Source organism: Bos javanicus, chromosome 8, assembly GCF_032452875.1.
Source record: "Bos javanicus breed banteng chromosome 8, ARS-OSU_banteng_1.0, whole genome shotgun sequence".
NCBI lineage: Eukaryota > Metazoa > Chordata > Mammalia > Artiodactyla > Bovidae > Bos > Bos javanicus.
This window is the reverse complement of record NC_083875.1, coordinates 109,409,515-109,422,651: the sequence shown is the minus strand read 5'-3', so window position 1 is coordinate 109,422,651 and position 13,137 is coordinate 109,409,515. Positions and strand designations below refer to the sequence as shown.

At 44.4% G+C, this 13,137-nt stretch overlaps 1 protein-coding gene across 1 annotated transcript in view; it reads left to right on the top strand.

Annotated features, from left to right (window-relative positions):
- The window catches only part of BRINP1 (BMP/retinoic acid inducible neural specific 1), a 196,579-nt gene that overhangs the window by 58,838 nt on the left and 124,604 nt on the right, over nt 1-13,137 (top strand). The gene's annotated exons all lie outside the window — the stretch shown is intronic.

Genomic DNA, 13,137 nt, shown 5'->3' with positions numbered 1-13,137 from the left:
CATACACACACATCCCACAACAGCAAAGCTCACAGACATACACACACATCCCACAACAGCAAAGCTCACACACACACACACACACACATCCCACAACAGCAAAGCTCACTCATGCACGCACACACACACACACACACATCTTACAACAGCAAAGCTCACACACACACACATACATCCCACAACAAAGCTCACACACACACACATCTCACAACAGCAAAGCTCACAGACACACACAAACACACACACACACACACACCCCCCACAACAGCAAAGCTTGTGCACACACACACACACACACATCCCACAACAGCAAAGCTCACACACACACACACACATCCCACAACAACAAAGCTCACACACACACACACATCCCACAACAGCAAAGCTCGCACACATACATACACACACACACACACACCCCTCCCCCCACAACCTGCCGTGTACATTCACTCCTTCACCAAGCTCAGAGTTTGGGGTGGAAGACTGACAGGAAGAAAGAGTGAATAAGTAAGCAGTTACCATTCCATGGAGAGGTATGAATAAGTAACCACTCAGATACTCAATATTCTCCTCTGTAGAAAGCGATGATGATGTCTGTCCTACCTATGAAGTCAAATGAGATGAACCTGGTGTGAGATGCTTTGTAAAATTTAAATTTTCTTGTATCTGGGAAATTTTTTCATTAATGTTTGAAATCATCATTCTAAGATAATCATTCAGTTTCGCTTTCTGGGAAGCCCATACATATATTAGTTGTTAAATGCTCACCTTCATTCTGTGAGGAAAATAGCAGCATATTACAAATGAGAACAGCAAGTCATCAGGAGGTTAAGGAGATTGTCCATGTCGCTCACCAGGCAAGTGGCAAAGCTAGGAATCAAAAATAGGCTTCTGAGACTCCACAAGTTGGGAGTCATAACCCTCTCTTAGTTCTTAGTTATCTAGCATATGACCAAAGACCCAGAGACTTCCTTTAACCACAGACAAGTTTCAACCTCTTTGAGACTCAATTTTCTCATCTGTAAAATGGAGATAATATTAAATGCTTTATGTAGTTGTGGCTGGAAATAATTCAGGGATCAGTCATGAAGACCTTGGAATTGTTGCAGGAGCCACATCAGACAGCTGGTGGTATTGCTAGAAATGATTTCTTCTCATGGTAATTATTTTTTAATTAATTAATTTTTAATTGGAGTATGATTGCTTTACAATATTGTGTTGGTTTCTGCCATCTATCAACATGAATCAGCCATAGGTATATGTGTGTCCCCTCCCTCTTGAACCTCCCTTCCACCTTCCCTTCTGGTAATTTAAAAGTCAGTTTTGTCCGAAGAGTGTTTCCTATGTTTCCACTGTCTCTTTGCTTTGTATTTTTCTGTTTATCTTTTCTTGATTTTGAGATTGTGAGTAGTTGCTGTAAATTTGGCAGTTATTTCACAGGTGGACTTAAAAGGAAAATTGTGGTACCCTTTGTAAGCTTTGGCTTGGGAGGGTCAAGGCAGGGGAGGGGGACACTGATAGTGGTGGCCACTTTGCCACAGACGTGGTTTCATAATGAGTGGCTTTCCCTACAGGTTTCAGAGCAAGTGGTTTGTGGCTTATGGTGTACCTTCCTTTGAGCCTTAAGTAAGTACCTGAAACTTGAATGTAAATCAAGTCGTTGTAAACCAGGTCTGATTGCCCAGCCGTCTTGCTCATTTATCAGAGTTGGATGAATTGTCATTCTAATCCACCATCTTAATGGTTGCTTCATGTATTTCATGAAAATGTCTCTAGTAGGCTTTCTGGAAAAGCTGCTTCACTCGGTGAATGGAGCTGGGGCCGGGTGGATGGTTCTGCTGAGATGAATGAGCTGTTGTCTTTGTCCAGAAATCATTCAAGAGCATGTATTGGGCACCAATGTTTGCCAAACGCCATACCCTGGGGAGTTGATGATATGTGAGGTAGACAGGTCTCTCCTTTCGAAGAGCTTACCGACAAGGGATGGTGAGGGCGAAGTCTACCACAGCACCACTTAGGATGCTTGTGGTTGAAAGGAGACCCCAGTCTTGCTATCACGTGGATTCCAGATACAGTCTTGGTATCACGTGGTCCAAGGGTTGTATTTCTATTAGAGTGGCTCCAGATTAGTCTAAATCAACATTTCTCACATGGAACTGGAGTTCAGTGTGATTTTAAAAGGCATTTTCTGGGGAAAAAATAATCCATAGTCAAATAAATAATAATAAAAACAGTGATAAGAGTAAGTCAGTTGCTAACTTTGGGCTTCCCACATGGCACAGTGGTAGAGTCTCCTGCCAATCCAGGAGACACAGGAAATGTGAGCTCGATCCTTGGGTCTTAAAGACCCCCTGGAGTAGGAAACAGCAACGGGCTCCAGTGTTCTTGCCTGGAAAATTCCATGGACAGAGGAGCCTGTCGGGCTACAGTCCATGGGGTCGCAAGGAGTGGGACACGAATGAGCACACGGACAGCACTGAAAGCGTGTGTGCCCACGTCTAGTGTGGACACACAGTGTACAAATCATTGCCACAGATCGGTGCTCATAGCAATCCTGTGCTTAGGCATTTACATTTGCATAAGTTGTCCAAGAAGAGTTTCTTCATGGTAGAGTAGAGTGTATCAGAAGCAAGCAGATTCTAGATCCTGTGTGTCGAACCATGCTATGCAGCCTCCCAGATGACATAAATATGTTTGTTTGGAAAACCAAACAAAGTTATATAGGCTTCCTGACCACAGGGCTTTTCAAGATCTTTCCTAGACTGTTTAACAGTGTTTAACCAAACCTCTTTGGCCCTGCAGCCTCTTTCTCAGAGAGATTGAAGTTCGAGTGAGCAGGCTTAAAGAGTCACTGACTCTGGCTGGCTTTGGCAGCTTGAGTGTTGTTTCCCTGGATAGCAGCCTGTGTCACAGCCATCTTAAATGACAACCGTCAGTTCACGGAGCTGGCACCCGACTGAGGAAGCCACCCTACCTGTTGGGCTTTTTCTTTGAACACTTTGGTCTACATCTACTTCCTGGTTTATAATTAAAAAAAAAAAAGAAGAAGAATTAACAGCTTCAGTTTTCCTGTCACAAGTAAATCTAATTTTCCCCTCCTCTTTCTCATTTTTTAAATTCTTGCACTGCTATTTCTTGTTCCTACATTTGGCATTCCACCCTGTAGAAGGGATATGAAAATTTCAGCAGAGGCCAGAGCCACAATTACACAGGAAGGTGAAGCCTCGGCTTAATACGCAAAGAAGTGGCTACGCATCATAATCATCGGCAAAGCTTTAAAACAATGCCCACGCCCGGGCCCCTTTAAGATACCTGGGTTTATAAGTGGTCTAGGACAGACGTGAGAACCACCAGCCTAGGCGTGATTTGGCTTCCTAACGGGACATTCAGAAGTGCCCGCAGGCACTGTTAGTCGTCACCGTTCGTGGTGTGGGGTTGTTGCTGGCGTCTGGTGCATAGAGGCCAGAGGCCAGGGATGCTGCTGTGCACCCTCCAAGGTAGAGACGGCCTCTGCAGTGAAGAGTTGTCTGGCTCACAGTGCCAGTAACAGAGACGTTGAGAACCTTTGCTCTCGAGCAGATATTTTTAGGAAAAAAAAAAGGAAAAGTAATGGCAGGAAGGATTTTAGAATGAATGTTTTTAGATTTCAGTCATCATGAATTTAGGTTGGAATGGTTGAAATATAGGCACCAGGTAAGGGACTTTTTCCATGTTTTTAGACATGACCCCAGATCAGGGTGGCAATTGATGCATTAAAGAAGGTCAATTGATTTTTGCTTCCTGCTGCAGAGAGGCATCATTTAAGGGAAACTTCCACTTCAGAAATAGACAGCCTGCATTCCTCCAGGAGTTCTGGGGGATTCAGTGAGTTTCTCCTCTGATGATGGTGTCCCTTAGGAGGTAGGGTGTTTAGGCACCACTGTCAGGCTCAGATACATCTGGCCCGAGTCATTAAAAAAAAACAACTTGGAAAAGTGCAGTCAGAGATCCTCTTTTTTTTTTTTTTTAAGAGCATGCCAAGTGGGCTCAAAAGAAGATGAAACTGGGATGGTGTCCCACATTTGTCGTCGTCAATTTCAGCCACTCAGAGGTTGGCATCACTGGTGAGAATCAATACCCTGTGCCCTTTCCCCCACCTTATCCCTCATTTAATCCAAGTTTCAGTTCAAGCTCTCCCTGAATAGAGAGGGATAAGGTGGGGGATAATCAGCAAACATCTCCTGGGCCACTTGGTGTCCATTCAGAGATAATCTTCTGTGTTGATTATTTAAAATTGATCTTCCACTTCCAAGCCCAATAGCTTTATTACTACCAAATTGGTACCTTTGCAGTACTCCTTGCTCCCATTCCATTACTGAACCAACTTCTGTGAGCTGCTAGGCTTCTTTTGCTGCAATCTCTGCAGAGCAATTGTCCAGCTTCAGTCAGGAGCCATCTCTGAAAATGGATTGGCTTTTACACACGTCCTTGCAGAGGGCAGACTGACATGGAGTCTCTAACTGACATAGATATGGCGATTATGATGACTAGAATGAAGGCAAGCCCTTGGGGCTGCAGACTCTATATCCCAGACTCTATGCCCCAAATCTTGGCCAGGCAGAGGGGGACTGGATCTGTGATCTGTAGCACCTGCCACCCATTCATTCATTTGAAAAATGTTTACTGATCTCCAAATTCCTGCTGACCAGTCCCTACAACAGTTGCCTGGAGATAGGGAAAGACTGAATCCCTGACCTCAGGAACTCAAAACTCTCTTGGGGAGAACTGACTGTTGGGCAGATAACCACAATACCAGATGCTGAGTTCTGCGACTGATCAGTACGCTTGGAACTGTGTTTGCGGTGGGAAGGGCATAGAGATCATGAATGTGGGAAAGGATGGGGCAGGGAGAGACAAATCTAGGGGGTCATCCTACTGGACTCAGGCTTCGAGGAGAATCAGGGCTTTATGAGAAGGTGGTGGCGAGAAAGCAGCCCAGGTAGGTGGAGTAGCGCCTGCGAAGGCAAGGAGGTAGAAGAAAGCCTGCGTGCGTGTGTGTGTGTGTGTGTGTGTGTGTGTGTGTGTGTGTTGAGTAGTACAGTAGTCTGCTCTTAGCCAAGGCTTCACTTTCTGTGGTCTCAGTTACACTCCACTGCTGTCTAGAAGTAGTAAATGGACAATTCCAGGAATAAACAGTTCAAACGTTTTACACTGCCCCCCATTCTGAGTAGCGTGATCAACTCTCACACTGTCCAGCTCTGTCCCTCCCAGGACCTGAATCATCCCTTTGTCCCGTGTATCTCCTCCTGCCATTAGTCAGCAGCCACACCGATTTCCAGATCAAGTGTCCCGGGATCTCAGTGGTGGTATTCAAGTAGCCCTTACTTTATCTAATAATGTCCCCAAAGCGCCAGAGTAGCGATGCTGGGAATTCAGATATGCCAGAGAGAAACGGAAAAGTGCTTCCTTTAAGCAAAAAGGTGAGAGTTCTCCACTTAATAAGGAAAGAAAAAAAATTGTATGCTGAGGTTGCTAAGATCTCTGGTAAGAATGAATCTCTTCTTTCCGTGAAATTGTGAAGAGGGAACAAGAAATTCATGCTAGCTTCGCTGCCACAGCTCAGACTGCAAAAGTTATGGCCAAAATTACATGATAAGAGCTTAATTAAGGTCGAAAAGGCATTACATTTGTATCATAAGGTGTTTGTAGAGAAAGGAAGGTAGAGAAAGGGGGAGGGATCATATTTGCATAACTTTATCACAGTATATTGTTATAATTATTCTATTTATTATTAGGTACTCTTGTTAATTCCTTACTATGCCTGATTTATGTACCCAGTTTTATCGAAGGTATGTATGTATAGGAAAAACATATATAGTATATATAGTGTTCAGTACCAAGCATGGTTTCAGACATCCACTGTAGGTCTTGGAACATTTCCTCCATGGATAAGGTGGATACTTCTGTAGTGATGATAAGAAATAGTGCTGGGATAGCAGCTTGGAGCCAACAATGAAAGGAATTTAGGATGGCAAATTGATTTCAGACAACCATCAAACTCTAGTTGTCAGAGTACTAGTACATCTCTTTAGAGCAGTATTTTTTGTTTGTTTCATTCTTACATTCCTTGACCTTACTTCTGCTAAAAAAATAAATTTTACATTGACACTCAACAGACATACAGATAAAAAGATACATAACGGAAATGAAAACTCATGAAAAAAGTACTTAACCTTACTCCATGTAATACATCTTGATGTACTATTTTCTATTCTGTTCTGGTATAACTCAGTCCTTTCTGCTTCATTTATTTTTAAAAATATTTGTGTCTACCAACTACATTGATTTCAGCCTTCACTAATGGGGTGTACCTTGCAGTTTGAATAGCACTGACCTTGCGTCTATGTTTTGGTTACACTTTGGTTCAGAGGAAAATTGTACCTAATGTTTGAGAAGCAGACGTTGCTGTGTGTTCAGGTCAGATCCTGGGCCTTGTCTGGGAGGGGTGACGGGATAGCAGTGGAGGATTTGGAACGGGAGACGGGCACACTCTGATTCAACATGGAGAAATATTGCTCAGGCTGCGTTGTGAGGAATGCAGGGCAGGGAGTAAGAGAGAAGGGCTAGAGGGCTATGGCAGCAAATACAAGGGAGAGGAAGAGGGCAGTGGAGCCAAGACAAAGGCAAACGAGATGAAATTCATGAACTCTCAAGCACCACGCAGATTCATCAGCAAAGCTGCTTGGGACCTGCCTGTCAGGCAGTGCCCTCCCTGGCTGCATCCAGGCTTCCCTGCTCTGGCTCCATTCTCAGCCCCCTGTGGCAGGGAGCATTCTCTTCTGTAGAGTTCTCCAGCGGCTGGGTACATCTGTGGGTTTCTTATGAAAGGAGCCAGAATGCCCACGCTTCTGCCTCAAGGCTGTTTCTTTATCTCTCAAGGCCTTCCTTCTGGGCATGAGAATTCCTGGGTCTCATTAGCAGTGGTTTCCCAAGCTGGCTTGGAGGAAGGCTTTGCATCCCACCCTTCATATGCACCTGACTTATCTCTGCAAACCTTGATGGAAACTTCTAGCTGCAAGTCAGTGTCTAAGCTGATGTGAGCCCTAGCACAGTCGCTAAAGCCTAATGATGAAGAGCAAGTCTACTTAGGCTCAAGCAGACCTCTGTTTGAATCCTAGCTCTGCCACTTCCCACCTGTGAGATCCTGACATATTACTGAAACTCTACGAGCCTCATTTTCTCCACTTGTGAAGTGGGGATGGGGGGGGCTGCTTTCCAATATTGTTGTTAAGAAAATAATATGTGATCCAGTTCACCAGAGAACAAGTTGTTGAATATTATTAACTAAGACAAGTCGTTGCTGTTGTTCAGTTGCCAGGTCGTGTCCAATGCTTCGTGACCCCATGGGCTGCAGCACTCAATGCTTCCCTGTCCTTCACTCTCTCCCAGAACTTGCTCAAACTCATGTCCATCAAGTTGGTGATGCCATCCAATGATCTTGTCCTCGGTCGCCACCCATTTATCCTCCTGCCTTCAGTCTTTCCCAGCATCAGGATCTTTTCCAATAGGTTCTCTCTTCGCATCAGGTGGCCAAAGTATTGCAGCTTCAGCATCACTCCTTTGAATATTCAGGACTGATTTCCTTGAGGATTGACTGGTTTGATCTCCTTGCATTTCAAGGGACTCTCAAGAGTCTTCTCCAGCACCATAATTCAAAAGCATCAATTCTTAAAAGCTCAGCCTTCTTTATGGTCCAACTCTCACATCTGTACATGACTACCGGAAAAAACATAGCTTTAACTATACAGACCATTGTCGGCAAAGTGATGTCTCTGCTTTTTAATAAGCTATCTAGATTGTCATAACTTTTCTTCTAAGAAGCAAGCATCTTTTAATTTCATGGCTGCAGTCACCATCCACAGTGATCTTGGAGCCCAAGAAAATAGTCTGTCACTGTTTCCATCGTTTACCCCTCTATTTGCCATGTAGTGATGGGACGAGATGCCATGATCTTAGTTTTCTGAATGTTGAGTTTTAAGCCAACTTTTTCACTCTCCTTATTCACCTTCAAGAGGCTTTTTAGTCCCTCTTCACTTTCTGCCATTAGGGTAGTGTCATCTGTATATCTGAGGTTATTGATATTTCTCTGGACAATCTTGTTTCCAGCTTGTGATTCATCCAGCCTGGCATTTCTCATGATGTATTCTGCTTATAAGCAGGGTGACAATATACAGCCTTGATGTACTCCTTTCCTAGTTTTGAACTGTTCTTTTTTCCATGTCTTGTTCTAACTGTTGGTTCTTGACGTGCATATAGCTTTCTCAGGAAACAGTTAGGTGGTCTGGCAAGTTACCCATTTGAACTTGGGTAACCCCAGGTACACCCACACCTAGACTCTGAGCATCCTTAAGGACTCTGAGAAGGCTTGCAGGAGACCTCTGACCTTAAGCGGGATGCTTGACCTGCATGCACTCCAGCCCAGGTGCCCTGGGAAGGCAGCATACTCCACCCTCATATTAAGGGGACACTTGTTAGGAGGAAACCACAGAAAAAGGACCAGAGAGAGGAAGATTGTGCTGCCCCGTGGCACATGTGGCAGGAATCCAGAGGCCTGAAAACTATCAAAGCATCCTTAAGCGATCAGCATGCATTGGTTCCTGTAGAAAAGTACACATAACACGATTTGCAAGCAACTAATTTATTAACCAGGCTTCAGCAATACGTGAGCCGTGAACTTCCTGATGTTCAAGCTGGTTTTAGAAAAGGCAGAGGAACCAGAGATCAAATTGCCAACATCTGCTGGATCATGGAAAAAGCAAGAGAGTTCCAGAAAAGCATCTATTTCTTCTTTATTGACTATGCCAAAGCCTTTGACTGTGTGGATCACAATAAACTGTGGAAAATTCTGAAAGAGATAGGAATACCAGACCACCTGACCTGCCTCTTGAGAAACCTATATGCAGGTCAGGAAGCAACAGTTAGAACTGGACATGGAACAACACACTGGATCCAAATAGGAAAAGGAGTACATCAAGGCTGTATATTGTCACCCTGCTTATTTAACTTATATGCAGAGTACATCATGAGAAATGCTGGGCTGGAAGAAGCACAAGCTGGAATCAAGATTGCCAGGAGAAATTTCAATAACTTCGGATATGCAGATGACACCACCCTTATGGCAGAAAGTAAAGAGGAACTCAAAAGCCTCTTGATTAAAGTGAAAGAGGAGAGTGAAAAGGTTGGCTTAAAGCTCAACATTCAGAAAACTAAGATCATGGCATCTGGTCCTATCACTTCATGGCAAATAGATGGGGAAACAGTGAAAATAGTGTCAGACTTATTTTTGGGAGCTCCAAAATCACTACAGATGGTGACTGCAGCCATGAAATTAAAAGACGCTTACTCCTTGGAAGGAAAGTTATGACCAACCTATATAGCACATTGAAAAGCAGAGACATTACTTTGCCAACAAAGGTCCGTCTAGTCAAGGCTATGATTTTTCCTGTGGTCATGTATGGATGTGAGAGTTGGACTGTGAAGAAAGCTGAGCGCTGAAGAATTGATGCTTTTGAACTGTGGTGTTGGAGAAGACTCTTGTGAGTTCCTTGGACTGCAAGGAGATCCAACCAGTCCATTCTGAAGGAGATCAGCCCTGGGTGTTCTTTGGAAGGAATGATGCTAAAGCTGAAACTCCAGTACTTTGGCCACCTCATGCGAAGATTTGACTCATTAGAAAAGACCCTGATGCTGGAAGGGATTAGGGGCAGGAGGAGAAGGGGATGACAGAGGATGAGATGGCTGGGTGGCATCACCTGATGAACATAAGTCTGAGTGAACTCTGGGAGTTGGTGATGGACAGGGAGGCCTGGCGTGCTGCAATTCATGGGGTCGCAAAGAATCGGACATGACTGAGCGAATGAACTGAACTGAACTGAACTGAATTTATTAATCAACCCAGGTGATGGGAACAGTCTGCAACAACTCATCTCCTCAGTGCCTCCCAGGTTGTCTTCGATGTGTATTATTTAGGAGATGCTGGGCCCCAGGGATGGCTTCCCACCCAAGCACCTTCATAGCAATTAGCAGCGTTTCAGGGGCGGGTGTGCACAGTGGTGACGGTAACTTTGCTTATTCTCAAGTTGCAGCCTTGTTATTGACAGAAGGCCAGCAGCCTCCATCCCTGAGCACTTGTGACAGCCTCTCTGTGACTCTGGTATGACGCCTGGTTTATACCATGTTGACAGAGGAGTGTGGTTTGTGTGATTAAAAAAAAAGGAGATGACTATAAATGATATGGAAGTCTCTGCATTGCTCAGTGGTCTGGGATTGTCTGATTTGGGAAGGAAATGCTGACTTGTGCATGAATTCAGCAAGGATTCATTAAGTCTGTGCCCTGTGCAGGGACTGCGTTAGCTTCTGCTGGCACCAAAGCATTATTGATCCATGCCCTCAGGAGCTCAGAACATAGCTGGGGAGAGACAGACAATGAGAAGCCACATTGCTACCTCATATGAAGTATGAAGGGAAAGAAGCATCAAGTCAAGTATTAGTGCAAAGAAAGGGTGCTAAAGTTGGTCTTGCAAGATTAAAAAAGGCTTTAAAGAGGAAGTATTTTTAAAGGTGAGATCTGGATGGTGGGATTTAGGCAAAAAAAAATATATATATATATAGTGATAGGTGTGTGTGTGAATGTGTGTCTGTGTTTTGAGGGAGTCCCCAGAAAGAGGTAGACTTGTCCTGGAACCTACAGGGAATTCAGTGTGAGTGATATTGTTAGCATGTGAGAAAGCATTTTCTCTCAATAAAATGTGAGCATTCAAGCCAAAGAAATCAGAAGGGGGTCAGGTCAGGAAGCCCTGTGGATGTTATAGAAAGTACTTTGAACTTTATTTACCGTAAAGTGATGGCTCCCACACTTTCTCATTTCAAGATGCTCTCAAAATCTCAGTGATTTTATATCCCTATCAGAGAAATACTAATAATTCTGTTTATTAAGTAATTAGATCCAAACAGCCTAATGAAATATTCATGTCCCCATAAGTCTAGTGGCTATGGTTTTACCAGTGGTCATGTATGGATGTGAGAGTTGGACTGTGAAGAAGGCTGAGTGCCGAAGAATTGATGCTTTTGAACTGTGGTGTTGGAGAAGACTCTTGAGAGTCCCTTGGACTGCAAGGAGATCCAACCAGTCCATTCTGAAGGAGATCAGCCCTGGGATTTCTTTGGAAGGAATGATGCTAAAGCTGAAACTCCAGTACTTGGGCCACCTCATGTGAAGAGTTAACTCATTGGAAAAGACTCTGATGCTGAGAGGGATTGGGGGCAGGAGGAGAAGGGGGCAACAGAGGATGAGATGGCTGGATGGCATCACTGACTCGATGGACGTGAGTCTGGGTGAACTCCGGGAGTTGGTGATGGACAGGGAGGCCTGGCGTGCTGTGATTCGTGGGGTCACAAAGAGTCAGACGCAACTGAGCAACTGAATTGAACTGAACTGAACTGAAGTCTAGTGGCCATTTGAAAAATAATACATGGGAACCTAAGAAAAGAACAATATCTTTATTTTATCCTTAAATAACCATGGTCACTACTGTTCAAGCGTTGTGATTCGATAAAGCATCTCCCTTCCCTGGTCATTCTGAACTTTTCTGCAGGTTTAGAATTGCACCTTAACAGAGACGTGGCATCACTGAAAGGAGTGTTAGTGTGTTTTCATGTTTAAACTGTGAACTCCCTCAGGGTAGTAGTTTTTGTGGTGCCCAACAAATATCAAGTGTCTCTCATTTCCCTCGAACATAAAAAAGACCCTGCTATGCTCCTATGACTTGCCATGGTACTCCACAGTGTTTTGGCACACAATTCAGGAACTGAGTTCTAAGGACCGTGGGGAGCTCTTTAGAGGATTTTGCCCAGAGGCAAAGCATGTTCAGGAAAGTGGGGAAAGGGGCAGAAAAGTGCGGCAGGGAGACGGAGATGGAGCGCCAGGCCATGACCCACGGGGAGATGGAGCGCCAGGCCGTGACCCACGGGGAGATGGAGCGCCAGGCCGTGACCCACGGGGAGATGGAGCGCCAGGCCGTGACCCACAGGGGAGAGGCGAGCATCTTAAAGTAGCGCTGATGGGGATTCAGATATGCTTTTAAATGTTTTTAAATTTTAAAATATCGATTGGCAAGAAGTTTCAGAGACAGTTTAGAGAGATCCCATGTACTCGATGGATGTGAGTCTGAATGAACTCCAGGAGTTGGTGATGGACAGGGAGGCCTGGCATGCTGCGATTCATGGGGTCGCAAAGAGTTGGACACGACTCTTCTCATTTCACCATCTTGAGACTTTGAGAGCATCTTGAAATGAGAGGAAGCTTCACCCAGCTTCCTCCAGTGATTGCATCTTATGTAACTAAAGTACGTATCAAAACCACGACCTTGACACTGGTACCCTGTGTGTGTGGTCTGTGCCATTTTATCGTATGTGTAGAGTCCGGTAACCGCACCACAATCAAGGCGCAGAGCACTCTCCTCACCCTCAGATTTCCCTTGTGCTGTCTCCGAAGAGTCACACGTCTCTTTTTTCCCCTATCCTCCCTAACCCCTGGCAGCCACAATTTTCTCTCCCATCTCTGTTGTTGCATCATTTCAAGAATGCCATAGAATGAAGTCATAACTTGAGATACTTCAAGGAGGCAGAAATTTCAATATTTGAATGTGAAAGTTGAAAGAGAGGGAAGACTCAAGATCTGGAGGACTTGGCAAGACCCTACTTTAAGTGACCAATCAGTGGATCTAAGTTAAATAGGAGAAAGAGTGGGGGAGCATTTTTAACTTGGTCAGCTAGTGGGAGGTGGTACTTTTCATCAAGATGAGGAGCTGTGGAAGGCCAGGAGAGCTTTGGGGGTAGTTTATGCCTGAAGATGATGTGGCAGCTTTGGAAATGATGAATTTAAATTACCTGGAATATCCAAATACAGACTCCATAGATAGTTGTTTTATAAATGGTTGTGACCCTCAAAAGAGAGTGCTTCAATAAATATATATACACAGTATTCAGAGTCATCAGGTAACCACTAATCACTGAAGACATCCCTTGGGAGTCTTCACTTATGGAAAAGCCCATTTAACATGCAGGGGAAAGTGTTGAGAATTGGAGGAATGGCCAGTG